The sequence below is a fragment of the Mirounga leonina genome, unplaced genomic scaffold, assembly GCF_011800145.1.
Source record: "Mirounga leonina isolate KUSES-001 unplaced genomic scaffold, KU_Mleo_1.0 Mir_53, whole genome shotgun sequence".
Taxonomy (NCBI): Eukaryota; Metazoa; Chordata; class Mammalia; order Carnivora; family Phocidae; genus Mirounga; species Mirounga leonina.
Genome location: NW_023270807.1, coordinates 61585023 through 61599679, shown reverse-complemented (window position 1 = coordinate 61599679; position 14657 = coordinate 61585023).

The window sequence follows — 14657 nt, the reverse complement described above, 5'->3', positions numbered from 1 at the left end:
TTCCCTTTGAGTTGTTTATTCATTTTTTAACCCACAAGTAAGTTATTTTTGGGTAACAAATATCTTTTTTCAGTTGGTATCATGTCTTTTCATTCTCTGTTAGGTGTCTTCTGATGTCTAGAAGTTCTTTATTTTAGTGTAGTCAAATTAATATGTTCTTTATGGTGGTCTTTTTGTGTGCTGTGTTTATGAAATTTTTACCTAGCCCCAGATAAGAAAGATATTAATTTGTATTAGATTCAAAGTCTTAAAAATTTTGCTTTTGAAATATAAGTTTTAACCATTTTATAGCTTATTTTGGGGTATTTTTGTTTGATTTATTTTTGGACTTTATTTTGGTATGAAATGAGGTAGTAAACAATTTTTCTTTTTGCCTCATAAACATTCTGTTATTAAATAGTTCCTCCATTCCCCATTAATGTAGTACCACTGCCACATATTTTGATATGTATTTGTGTAATTTTTTTGGCTATTCTATTCTACTTCATTGATCAACTTTTCTATTATTGTTTATATACCATACCATTTCAATTACTGTAGCTTTATATTAATTATTCATAGGAAAAGCCTTCCTTCCTTCTTCAGGAATGTTTTGGTTTCTTACCCTTTACCTCCTTCATGTAAATTATAGAATTAGCTTGTCCAGTTTCACCAAAAATAAATATATGAAAGTATTGAGATTTTAAGTGTGGTTGCATTGTATCTATAAATCAACTTATGGACAACTGACATCTTTTCAATATTAAATATAGCAATCCATGAACATGGGATATGTTTCTATTTATTTAGTTTTTCTTTTATGTCTTCCTGAAAATACTCCAATTTTCTATGGCCTGATCTTGCACATATTTTTTAGATTTATTCCCAGATACTTTATACTTTTTATTGCTACTGTCGGTGGGTTTTTTAAAATTAATTTTGCTAATTGTTTGTTCTTGTATCCAGAAATACAATGGACTTTTACTTGTTCATCTTATATCCAGCCCCAATGAGGAACTGTTATTATTTTAATATCATTTTTGTCAGATTTTTTTGTTCTTTAAGTAAAGAATCGTATCACATGAAAAATGATAGTTTTATTTTCTTCAGTAAAAATGTGAAATGGAGTGGTGATAGTGGGTGCTTATTCTTCTTTCGAGATTGTACAGGGAACACTTCTAATGTTTCCATATTTAAAATGATTGTGGAGGTCAGGTGGGAAGATGGCAAAGTAGGAGGACCCTAAGCTTTCCTTGTCCTGTGATACACATAGATAACACTAACATTACCAGTGGGACTTAAAGCCTGGAATTTTAAAAATTGGCAGGCTCAGTTCTGGGAGAGCCTTAGAGGGTATTAGGAAGTGGAGTCCCCACCCTGAAAGAGGCAGCACAACAAACAACCTGTGAAGGTACAGCATAGAACCAGTAGTTTGAAAAACACTGGGGGAAGACAGGAGGTAGAGTGATTTGCTCATCTCAGAGCATGGTCCAGAGAGACAGGGATCATGGGTGATCCCTCCAGGAACAAAGGAGCTGGGAAGCACCATTTCCCTCCCCTGCAAGAACCGGCCCAGCACCAACACTCCTTACCTAACTTGCTTACACGAAGCGCTGCCCGCCCCGCCCATGCTTGGGCAGATCCACCCTTCCCAGTCAGGCTCACTTCAGTCCCCCAGAAGACCAGCGCAAACTTTGCCAAGACCACATCTCCCAGCCCATGCATTTTGCAGGACCTCAGTTTTGGCGGCTGCAGGGGCAAGTCTCATTTTGCAAGCAGACCACCACACTTTGTTAAAATGTTCCCCACCTCTGCTGGCAACCAAATACTGCCCACAATAGACAAAGAGAGCCTCTGCAGACAACTGGACTGAAGAATAAAGAGCATAAGACTCAACAGCAGAGGGCGCCTGGGTGGCTCAGTTGGTTAAGCGACTGCCTTCAGCTCAGGTCATGATCCTGGAGTCCCGGGATTGAGTCCCGCATCGGGTTCCCCGCTCGGCGGGGAGTCTGCTTCTCCCTCTGACCCTCCCCCCTCTCATGTGCTCTCTCTCTCTCTCTCTCTCTCTCTCTCATTCTCTGTCTTTCAAATAAATAAATAAAATAAAATCTTAAAAAAAAAAAAAAGACTCAACAGCAGAGCACATGCAACACACATAGGAGACAGTCCCTGAAGGGGACAGGGGACAGAGCACTGCAGGGCACTACAGGACCTCTTCTTCATAAGGCTATTATCGTCAAGACCAAGAGAAGTAGCTGACTTCCCTAACACAGAGAAACAGACTCAGAGAGTTAGACAAAATGAGGAAACAGAGAAATATGTCCCAAATGAAAGAAACAGGACAAAACAACAGCAAGAGATCTAGGCAAAATGGATATAAGTAATATGCCTGATAGAGAATTTAAAGGAGTGATCATAAAGATACTTACTGGACCTGAGAAGAGTGGAGGACATCAGTGAGACCCTTGACACAGAGGTAAAAAAAGAAATAAGAGATCAAGAACACAATAAATGAAATTAAAATACATTTTATAGAATAAATAGCAGGCTAGAGGAAGCAGAGGAACCAATTAACATCCCAGAAGAAAGAGTAATAGAAAGTGATCAAGTTGAGCAAAGGAGAGGAAAGAAAATTATGCAAATTAAGAATAGTCTTAGGAAAATCATTAACTCCATCAAGCATAACATTCACATTATAGGGATTTCACAAGAAGAAGACAGAGAAAGGGGGGCAGAAAATTTATTTAAAGAAATAAGAGCTAAAAACTTCACTAATCTATGGAAGGAAACAGATATCCAGATGCAGGAGGCATAGAGATCCCCCCCAAATTTCAACCCAAGACACATAGTAATTAAAATGACAAAAAGTAGTGATAAAGAAAAAAAATTTTAAGTAGCAAGAGAAAAGAAGACAGTTACATACAAGGAAAACCCCATAAGGCTATTAGCAGAAACTTAGCAGGCCAGAAGAGAGTGGCATGATATAGTCAAAATGCTGAAAGGGAAAAATCTGAAGCCAAAAATATTCTATCCAGCAAGGCTATCATTCAGAATAGAAGGAGAGATAAAAGAGTTTCTCAGACAAATGAAACTAAAGGAGTTCATGACCACTAAACCAGCCCTACAAGAAATAACAAAGGGAACTCTTTGAATGGAAACGAAAGACCGTAAGTGAGAGTATGAAAAGTAAAAAACACAAAAACAGTAAAAATAAGTATTTCTATAAAAATGAGTCATAAATAAAAGGGATTCATAAATAAAAGAATGTAAAATATGACACCATATACCTAAAACATGGGGGGAGAGGATTAAAGAATGGGTTAACTTAATATAGACTGCTATATGCAGAAGATTTATATACAAACCTAATGGTGACTACAAATCAAAAACCTGTAATAGATATGCAAAGAATAAAGAGAAAGAAATCCAAGTATTATCACTAAAGGAAGCCAACAAACCATGAACAAGAGCAAGAGATGAAAGGGTCAGAGAAAATCTATAGAAACAACCAAAAAACAAGTAACAAAATGGCAATAAATATATATTTATCAAAAATTATTTTGAATATAAATGGACTAAATGCTTCAATCAAAAGATATAGGCTGACAAAGTGGATAAAAAAGCAAGACCCAGGGGCGCCTGGGTGGCTCAGAGGGTTGAGCGTCTGCCTGCGGCTCAGGTCACGATCCCAGGGTCCTTGTATCAAGCCCCGTGTCGGGCTCCCAGCTCAGTGGGGAGTCTGTGTCTCCCTCTCCCTCTGCCTCTCCCCCTGCTTGTGCTGTCTCTCTCTCTCTCTCCCAAATAAACAAATAAATCTTAAAAAAAAAAAAAAAGCAAGACCCATCTATATGCTACCTACAAGAGACTCACTTCAGATCAAAAGTCACCTGCAGGTTGAAAGTGAGGGGATGGAGAAATATTTATCATGCAAATGGATGTCAAAAGAAAGCCAGGGTAGCAATACTTATATTGGACAAAACAGACTTTAAAACAAAGACTACAACAAGAGACAATGCTATATAATAATAAAGGGGACAACCCAACAAGAAGATATAACAATTGTAAATATTTATGCACCAAACATGGGAACACCCAAATACATAAAATAGTTAATAACAAATATAAAGGAAATAATTGATAGTGATACAATAATAGTAGGGGACTTTAATGCCCCACTTATATTGAGGGACAGATTATCCAAACAGAAAATCAACCAAGAAACAGTGGCTTGGAATGACACACTGGACCAGATGGATTTAACAGAAGTATTCAGAACATTCCACCCTAAAACAGCAGAATAGACCTTCTTTTCAAGTTCATGTGGGACATTCTCCAGAATAGATCACATATTAGGCCACAAAAGAAGTCTCAACAAATTCAAAAAAATCAAAGTCCTACCATGCATCTTTTCTGACTATAACACTATGAAAATAGAAATCAACCACAATAAAAAACCTGGAAAGAGCACAAATAAATAGAGGTTAATAACATGCTACTAAATAAACAATGAATGGGCCAACCAAGAAATCAAGGAAGAAATCAAAAATTACATGGAAACCAATGAAAATGAAAACACAATGGTCCAAAATCTTTGGGATGCAGCAAAAGCGGCTCTAAGAGGGAAGTTTCTAGTCATACAGGCCTACCTCGAGAAGCAAGGAAAATCTTAAATAAACAACCTAACCTTACACTACACAAACAGGAGCTAGAAAAGGAACAAACAAAACCCAAACCCAGCAAAAGGAAGGAGATAATAGATTCGAGCAGAAATAAATGATATAGAAATGAGAAAAAAAAAAACAACACTAGAACAGATCACTGAAACCAGGAGCTGGTTCTTGAAAAGATCAACAAAATTTATAAACCTCTGGCCAGTCTCATAAAATAAAAAATAGTGAGAGAGAGAAAGGGCCCAAATAAAATCACTAAGGAAAGAGGAGAAATAACAACCAACACCACAAAAATATAAACAATTGTAACAGAATATTATGAAACCTATATGCCAACAAATTGGACAACTTAGAAGAAATGGATAAATTCCTAGAAACATAGAACCTACCAAAACTAAAGAAAATTTAAACAGACCAATTATCAGCAATGAAATTAAATCAATAATCAAAAAACTCCCAACAAACAAAAGCCCAAGACCAGCCAGCTTCACAGGAAAATTCTACCAAACATTTAAAGAAGAGTTAATACCAGTTCTTCTCAAACTATCCCAAAAAATAGAGGAGTGAAAACTTCCAAATTTGTTCTCTGAGGCCAGTATCACCCTGATACCCAAACCATATAAAGACACCACAATAAAAGAGAACTACAGGCCAATATCTCTCATGAATATAGATGCAAAAATCTGTAACAAAATATTAGCAAACCGAATCCAACAATACATTAAAAAAATCATAGACCACGATCAAGTGGGATTTATTCCTGGGATGCAAGCGTGGTTCAATATTCACAAAATAATCAATATGATAGGTGGCAAAAATAAGAGAAAGGATAAAAATCCATATGATCATTTCAACAGATGCAGAAAAGGTATTCAACAAAATAAAATATCTATTCATGATACTTTGCAAAGTAGGTCTATAGGGAACATACCTCAACATAATAAAGCCCTTATACGAAAAACCCACAGCCAACATTATCCTCAATGTTGAAAATCTGAGAGCTTTTTCCCTAAGGTCAGGATAAAGACAAGGATGTCCATTCTCATCACTTTTATTGAACAGAGTACTAGAAGCCTTAGCCACAGCAATCAGACAACATAAAGAAACAAAAGGCATCCAAATTGGTAAGGAAGAAGTCAAACTCTTACTATTTGCAAATGACATGGTGCTATATATAGAAAATCCTAAAGATACCACCAAAAATCCACCAAAACTGATAAATGAATTCAGTAAAGTCACAGGATACAAAATCAATGTACAAAAATCTGTGGCATTCCTATATACTAATAATGAAGCAGTAGAAAGTGAAATTAAGAAAACAATCCCATTTACAATTACATCAAAATCAATAAAATATCTAGGAATAAACTCAACCAAAGAGGTAAAAGACCGTACTATGAAAATTATAAAGCACTAATGAAAGAAATTCAAGATGACACAAAGAAATGGAAGACATTCCATGTCATGGGTTGGAAGAACAAATATTGTTAAAATGTCTATACTACCCAAAGCAATCTATACATTTAGTGCAAACCCTATCAAAATGCCAATAGCAATTTTCACAGAACTAGAACAAACAATCCTAAAGTTTGTATGGAACCACAAAAGACCTCGAATAGCCAAAGCAATCTTGAAAAAGAAAAACAAAACTGTATAGTTATCACAATTCTGAATTTCAAGTTACATCACACAGTGGTAGTAATTAAAATAGTATGATACTGGCATAAAAATAGACACATAGATCAATGGAATAGGATAGAAAACCCAGAAAAACCTACAATTGTATGGTCAATTAATCTTCAAAAAAGGAGGAATGAATCTATGGGAAAAAGATAGGCTCTTCAACAAATGGTGTTGGGAAAACAGGACAGCCACATGCAAAAGAACAAAACTGGACCACTTTCTTTAACCATACAGAAAAAGAAATTCAAAATGGATTAAAGATCTAAGCATAAGATGTGAAACCTTAAAAATCCTTGAAGAGAGCATGGGCAGTAATTTCTCTGACATTGGCCAAAGCAACGTTTTTCTAGATATGTCTCCTAGGCAAAGGAAATAACAGCAAAAATGAACTACTAGGACTACATCAAAATGAAAAGTTCCTGCACAGCGAAGGAAACAATCAACAAAACTAAAAGGCAGCTTAAGGAATGGGAGAAGATATTTGTAAGTAACATATCAGATAAAGGGTTAGTATCCAAAATAGGTAGAGAATTTATAGAACTCAACACCCAAAGAACAAATAATCCAATTTAAAATGGGCAGAAGACATGAACAGATATTTTTCTAAAGAAGACATACAGATGGCTAACAGACACACGAAAAGATGTTCATCATCATTCATCATCAGGAAAATGCAAATCAAAACTACAATGAGGTATCACCTCACACCTGTCAGAATGCCTAAAATCTACAACACAAGAACAACAGGTGTTGGTGAGGATGTGAAGAAAAAGGAACACTCATGCATTGTTGGTGGTAATGCAAACAGATGCAGCCACTGTGGAAAACAGTAGGCTCCTCAAAAAGTTAAAAATAATCAAAAGGAATGAGATCTTGCCATTTGCAACGACGTGGATGGAACTGGAGGGTATTATGTTGAGCGAAATAAGTCAAACAGAGAAAGACATGTATCATATGACCTCACTGATATGAGGAATTCTTAATCTCAGGAAACAAACTGACAGTTGCTGGAGTGGGGGGAGGGGTGGGAGGGATGGGGTGGCTGGGTGATAGACACTGGGGGGGTTATGTGCTCTGGTAAGCACTGTGAATTGTGCAAGACTGTTGAATCTCAGATCTGTACCTCTGAAACAAATAATGCAATATATGTTAAGGAAAAAAAAAAAGATAGCGGGAGGGGAAGAATGAAGGGGGGGAAATCGGAGGGGTAGACGAACCATAAGAGACGATGGACTCCGAGAAACAAACTGAGGGTTCTAGAGGGGATGGGGGTGGGAGGATGGGTTAGCCTGGTGATGGGTATTGAGGAGGGCACGTTCTGCATGGAGCACTGGGTGTTATGCACAAACAATGAATCATGGAATACTGTATCTAAAACTAATGATGTAATGTATGGGGATTAACATAACAATAAAAAAATTTTTTTAAAAAGTTAAAAATAGAATTACCCTACGATCCAGCAATGGCACTACTAGATATTTACCAAAGAATTAAAAAAAACTAATTCAAAGGGATACATGCACCCCTATATTTATAGCAGCAGTATTTACAATAGCCAAAATATGAAAGTAGCCCAGTGTCCATTGATAGATGAGTGGATAAAGAAGTGGTGAAATATATATATATATCCTTATATATAATGGAATATTATTTAGCCATAAAAAAAGAATGAAATCTTGCCATTTGCATGATGGCAAATGGATGTAGTAGAAAGTATAATGCTGGGCGCCTGGGTGGCTCAGTTGGTTAAGCGACTGCCTTCGGCTCAGGTCATGATCCTGGAGTCCCGGGATCAAGTCCCGCATCGGGCTCCCTGCTCGGCAGGGAGTCTGCTTCTCCCTCTGACCTTCCCCACTCTCATGCTCTCTCTCTCTATCTCATTCTCTCTCTCAAATAAATAAATAAAATCTTTAAAAAAAAAAAAAAAAGAAAGTATAATGCTAAGTGAAAGGAGCCAGTCAGAGAAAGACAAATACCATATGATTTCACTCATATGTGGAATTTAAGAAACAAACAAAACAAGCTAAGGGGGAAAAAAAGAGAGACAGACAAACCAAGAAACAGACTCTTAACTATAGAGAACAAACTGAGGGTTACCAGAGGGGAGGTGGATGGGTAAATAGATGATGGGGATTAAAAAGTATACTTACTGTGATGAAAATAAACAAATAAAATGATTGTGGTAGGGTTGGATTCTTTGGTCTTTGTTTCTGTTTTTTGTTTACCTTAATTAGGTTAAGGATGTTCTCTTCTATTCCTTTTTCCTTGAGTGTTTTTTTAATGAATGAGTATGGAATTTTGTTTTCTTAATGTAAAGAGATGATTGAATGGTTTTCTACGTTCTTTCATGTTTCATATTCTTTTCTTTCATATTTTCCCTCTCCTTGTCTGTGTTACATTTAGTATAACTTCCTCAAAACTACCTTTCAGTTAATTAATTCTCTTTAGCTTTCTAATTTGATATTTAACCTAGCCATGACTTAATTTATTTTTAATTTCTAAAAGTTATATTTTGTTTTTCCAAATCCAGTCATTTTTATACAGTCTTGCAATTTACTATTTGGAGGATGACATTTTTTTCTTGAAACACTACATATTTTAGCATTCTATAATATGTATTTGGTCTTTCCAGTACCTAAAACCCTCAAAGGGTCTAAATACATTCTTTGTATTTTTTTCTTATTCTTATTCATCATTCTACAAGTAGAAGAAATTTAGTATAAGAAATTTGTTGTACAAGTGGGATGGCCTGGAAGATTGAGAGAGGAACAGGATTTCCTCTCTCTAGAGGAATACTACCTAGAGATTCAGAAGTCAGTCTTTCTCTTAAGGTTGGAGAAGGAAAAGGGTAAGTGGTTCATGCAATCCCCAGGAGAATAATGATGCTGATGCTGTACCAGCCCCAGTCACTAATTGCTGTCATACTCCTTAGGAAGCCTACAGCCTACACTTTGCTGCCAGAGTCTGGGAGCCACAGTCCCTTTGAAGTTGCCAAATTTGCCCTGATGCTTTGGGGGCCAAGGGTTCCCCACCACCTATCCAACTGTGGGGCTATTCCAGCAGCCTGCTGTGATCTGCGGGTGCCTGCCATTGCCAGAACCTAAGCCAAAGGAGAAAAGTGGTGTCTCTCCTCCTCCCCCAATCATCTCTGTTTTCTTCCTTTGATAGAATGTAGCCAGAAACCAGCTGACAAGGGTATTTAGGAAATGTAATTTTCAGGCTCACAGCCCCTTGCAGTACAGCGGATATCAAGGAAGTGTGAAAATGCTGCTGAACATTAACAGACTGAAAGCCAATATCATTTCCTTGCATGATCTGTGACTGGGAGTTAAATCGTGGTTGACTTAATCAGGAGAAAACCCCTGGGCCTACCTCAGGATGCTTTCCTTCAAAAATGGCCCCTTGTGATAGACAATTCAGAAATAGTCATTTGTTTTCAGGCAATCTTTCTGGAGTGTGTTACAAGGAAACTACATTGTACAACTCCAGAGGGTACCATTTACATAGAAGGCAATGCCCATGATGCCCTTTGGAGTTCTTTATCCCAGTGACCCTACTGCTTCCCACTCTCCTGGGTTTTTTTTGGTTTGTTTGTTTGTTTGTTTGTTTGTTTGTTTGTTTTTATGGCCAGTCTGTTTGGAGGGAGGGAGGTGTGGCAATGCTTTAACAATTCTTTCTTTTCTTTAGCAGGACCTATCTAGTCTGCCTTATTGCCCTAACTGGAGGTCTCCATGTAGTACTTTCATAAAAATAGTGGGGTGATGAGTCTTGGCCCTGCCCCCTTCAGAAAAGGAGAAAAATGGTAAGGCCAATAGAGAGTTGAAAATTCTGTCAGCTACTTTTCAATAGAATTTGTGCTGTCAACCAGAGAGACGTAGAGGTCTTAGCTTGTCCTAAGAGTTGGGGCAAACCCTAAACCAGCCAGGCACCCAACTCCTTAGTTTTCATAGGATACTGATTCCCCAAAAGCGCAGAGTGTAATGGACTGAAGACTAATGCTTGCTAGCATGTATTACTTATTAGAGGCTATAATACTACACTGGTCTATAGTGAAATGGTTAAACTATAAATGTCAACTAAGACCAGCCCAGTGAACTTGAATATAGGCTTAGTTCTTTAGAATTAACTGACTCAAGATGATACCTGTGAGGACTACATGACAGAAGCTGTAGGAAATGGAAAGACAGTCTGGTTGCTACTCAGTAACTCCAGAGAAAACGGAGATGCTGAACAGGGTGAACAACCTCTTGTGTGCAGGGCAGATATCCTGCTTGGTTTAAATTAATGAGGAAAACATCAAGGGGTCCACCATTAATTATCCCAGAGTTGTAAAAGTTCCAATAGAACTTAACATTTTTAACATTAATATTTTAAAGGCTATAAGATGAGGTGTTGTTGCATGCAAGACTATCTTCCTGTGTGTCCAACTCTGATTTTCTGCATGTGTTTTCATGTGCTTATTGTCTGACTCCATATTATCTTTTTGTGCTTATCTTCATCTTTCTTAATACTAACCAGTCTGGGATGCTGTGTCTCCATCTTGCTTTGTCTATATCACTTCTTTCCCCTCTCCGTTCCTTCTTAATCTCCCTTCTGCTTTTATAGCCAATAATTTTGAACTGACACATTTTGAGTATTACATATTGTATTTACTGAATAGTTTTAAGTTCTGAATTTAAAACAGATGAATAGATTATTTCATCTCTACCCACTTAAATAAAATAACTTCATTTTACATGTGGGGGCCACACCTGATTTTTCTCCTAATAACAGAATAGGAAAAAAGATTCCTCTCTACTGATCTAGAAACACTCTTAACTTGGGAGCTTCATTAGAAATGGTATAGACAAGTTTCATGAACTAAAGAAAAATACTGCAGATTCATTCGTGATCCACTCTTTCTACCCCATTTTTGTTTAAACCTGGATTTAATTCAGTCCTAGCCCAGGCATTAAGTTGAAGAGGGGAAGAGGAAGTAGAGACTCTAGATTTCACAGCTAAAATGCCAGACACCCAGCCTTTAAACCACATGCCTCTATCAAGAGAAGGGTGTTAGAAGGGAACAGCTAGTTTCTGGAAAGATCAGATCTATGAATTTAGTAAGTACCAGAGGCCTACGTATGGCCTCTGAGCCAAATCTACGCTTGTGGATGGGTTGAAAACAGAAGAAAACTATGGAGAAAGCCCTTTCAGTAGATAATCACTGCCCACTCTCCCCTCCATCTGCCCAGGAGTTGTGGGTAACACTCCCCCAGGACAATGTCATTCTGAATTCCAGAGATAGTTTTGAGGCTCCTACACCTCTACTTAGAACAAAAGAAACTTAGAAACCACCTGATCCGATTCTCTCATGGTATAGATGATGTGGGGTGCCTGACTGGCTCAGTCAGTAGAGCATGCGACTCTTGATCTCGGGGTTGTAAGTTGGAGTCCCATGTTAGATGCAGAGATTATTTAAAAAAATAAAAATCTTTAAAAAATATACCAATGATATAAAGACTTGTTCAAAGCCAGGGAAATAGGAGTAGGGCCAGGGAGAGAACTTCACTCTTACTCTAGATGCTATTTCACACTTCATGATGCCTTGCAGAGATTAGATATACAGGAATAGGTAAGAATTTTCATTAAAAGCCATACTGGAAAAAGTTATGTAAATCTTTAAGGAAACATAGCTGGAAATTACACTCTACCAATTAGTAGGTTAGCTAGCTCCCTGGAAACCAGAGTCAAATGAAAGGATTATCCAGGGAAACACCCAAGCCATCAGTCTTAAGGGGTACTAACAAGATAGCACTCTTGTGTGAATTAGAAATATGTTTCCTCTGGGCAGATGCAGCCCCCTGCCAGTGGACCTTTGTGAGAATATGGATTTTTTCCAGATGAATGCAGCCAATGCCCCTGTGCATAGTGTGGCAAGTAGAGAGTAAGATGGATTTCAGTCAACACTTACACTCCTTGGCTAATTAACAGAAATCCTCTCTTGGAGATTACTATGGGTGGTTGGGAAGAATGCTGTGACAAGTACTTAGAGTGGGTTTGAGACAGCCAAGTGGCAATAAATATCACTAACCAGCCTCCTTACTATGGTAAGGTTAACAGAGTGGGCTACAAAGTTGGAGGTCAGGCTATAGAGGTCGGGCTGCAGGCTTCCCTGGAGGTCCTTCTATGTCTCTGCTAGCCCCATTCCCCAAGGGGCCTTGTGTTGTGGGAATGGTTGTAGGTTAGAGTATGAATTGGTAAAGAGTTAATTCTGTAATTCCCCTGGAAATAGCATGCAATGTCAGAGGTCAAAGAGCACACCGGTGTTTATTCTGGAGATAGAATTTCCATTTCTGAGATGGTTCAAATACTTCCCTTCTTTTCATTTTCTATGGACAAGGTAGAGCATGGACTTTGCAGTCAACTGACACATTTGAACCTTGGCTCTGTCTTAGCTATGTGAGGACTTCAGACAAACTCCTTTAAGACTGCTGAGATTCCTTTACTATAAAATGGGCTTTTTTAGGAGGATTAAAGCAGACAAGTCATATCAAATATGTGGCAAAGGTAGGTAGTGTACAATCAGTCTGGCCAAAAAGAGGGGAATGGGTCTTCTTCCCTACTCCACCTCACTCCAGTTGCAGGCAATCTATTGCTGGCAGCCCACTGCATTGCGTGTGCCACATACAAACCCTTGGCTTTCAGGGCCCAGAGGAGCTGGGCGCCAGGATAACTGCCTAGAGAGGAAAGAAGGATGATCCCTGAGATTTGATTTGTCCTTTGGGTACCACAATTCCCACAATTTCTACCTTTCCTGCTAAAATGAAGCCCTGGGAAAGTTCTACCTATTTATGGGTGTCCTTATAGACCACAGAGTGCTCCTACTTATTTATTATTATGACTGAGTGTTGGCATCAGAGAGATCTGGGATTGAATCCTGGCTCTATTTTTGACTTTTTTTTTTTTTTTTAAATAACTATTTGTGAAGTCCCGGGCAAAAGCCAGCCCCAGTTTTCCTCAACTATAAAATTGGGATATTAGTTACCTCATAAAGTTTAAATAAGATAATTTCCTGGCATATAGGAAGCACTCAGTAAGCATTAACTATTATTGCTGTTCTTGTTATTAGGGGATCAGCTGGGTCAGGTGTTCCTGGGCCTCTCTTAATCCTCCCACAAGTGGCAGAAGCATCGGGCAGTGCCTGGCAGTCCCTGGGCCAGGTGACAGGCAGGCAAGGGTGGGGGGTGGTGACTGGGATCAGGAATGCTGGACTGCAGAGCACTGTGTTTGCACGGAGCTTGGCATCAGTAATGTGAGCTTTCCCAGAACTGCAGATTCTCAGGTTGCCCAAGGAGGGGGGTTTTGGAAACAGATGCAAAACATGGTTATCAAATATCCTGCCATGACAGAAACACTGAAGTATGGCTGAGACACGGAATTGGAATAATACAAAAGAAACAGAACACACGAGTTTACAACCCTTACCACGTCCACTTGGAATTTAGAACGGGAAGGACTTTCTGGTCACACCCATGCCATCTCTCAGGATTTTTTAAGAAGTCAGGAGTACATAACACATGGGACATACCCAACAGCTCTCATGATGGGGGCTATAAAGCTTTTTTCCAATGGTCCAGAAAGCAAGACCTAGCCCAAGGATGAAGAAATAGAACTATTAAAATGTCATGACTTTGAGGTCAAGCATCTGGGCTACTACTTTTTCCCCGACAGGGTGACAGTAGGTGCTCGATAAACAAACACATCGGCAGGAACGGAATTAACGAATGGCAGGATGATTAAAAGACCCTAGATGCTCCCACCTTAGTCCCCTCTCAATTGGCAAAGCTCAAATAAGGGCTCATCCATTGTCCTACAAACACCTCAAAGCGCCTCTATAATCTGGATGCCCAACCACCCAGTGTCCACTAGGGGTGTTGGAGTTAAGGGAGATGTGTTTCCTTCACGGTGATCATGAGCCATTATTCCTTCCCTTCCAAGTCCGGAGTAGTAGGCAGTGAAAATTAGGCCACCTCAAGCCCTCTGCTCTCACGGCTGGGGACAGGCGAGGTCTCCCTTTGCCGCCTCACCACGCCCGGGAACAGGAAGATGGGGGGAATCGATTAATAAGTAAACCCGGCTGTTCACTCTCCCGCGAGCGCGGCTGTGGCTAAGCTGACAACGAGGGACTTCGGGGAGGAGGCGTGGTGGCCCCGGGCCGGCGTGACCGGACGTGTGCCCCGCACCGTGGCCCCGGCCGGCGCGGGTGCGTCTCCGGCGGGTGCGCGGTGCGGTGGCCGCGGGCGGCGGGCCGGCGTGGCTGCGGCGCGGCCTCGGCGGGGCGGCCCG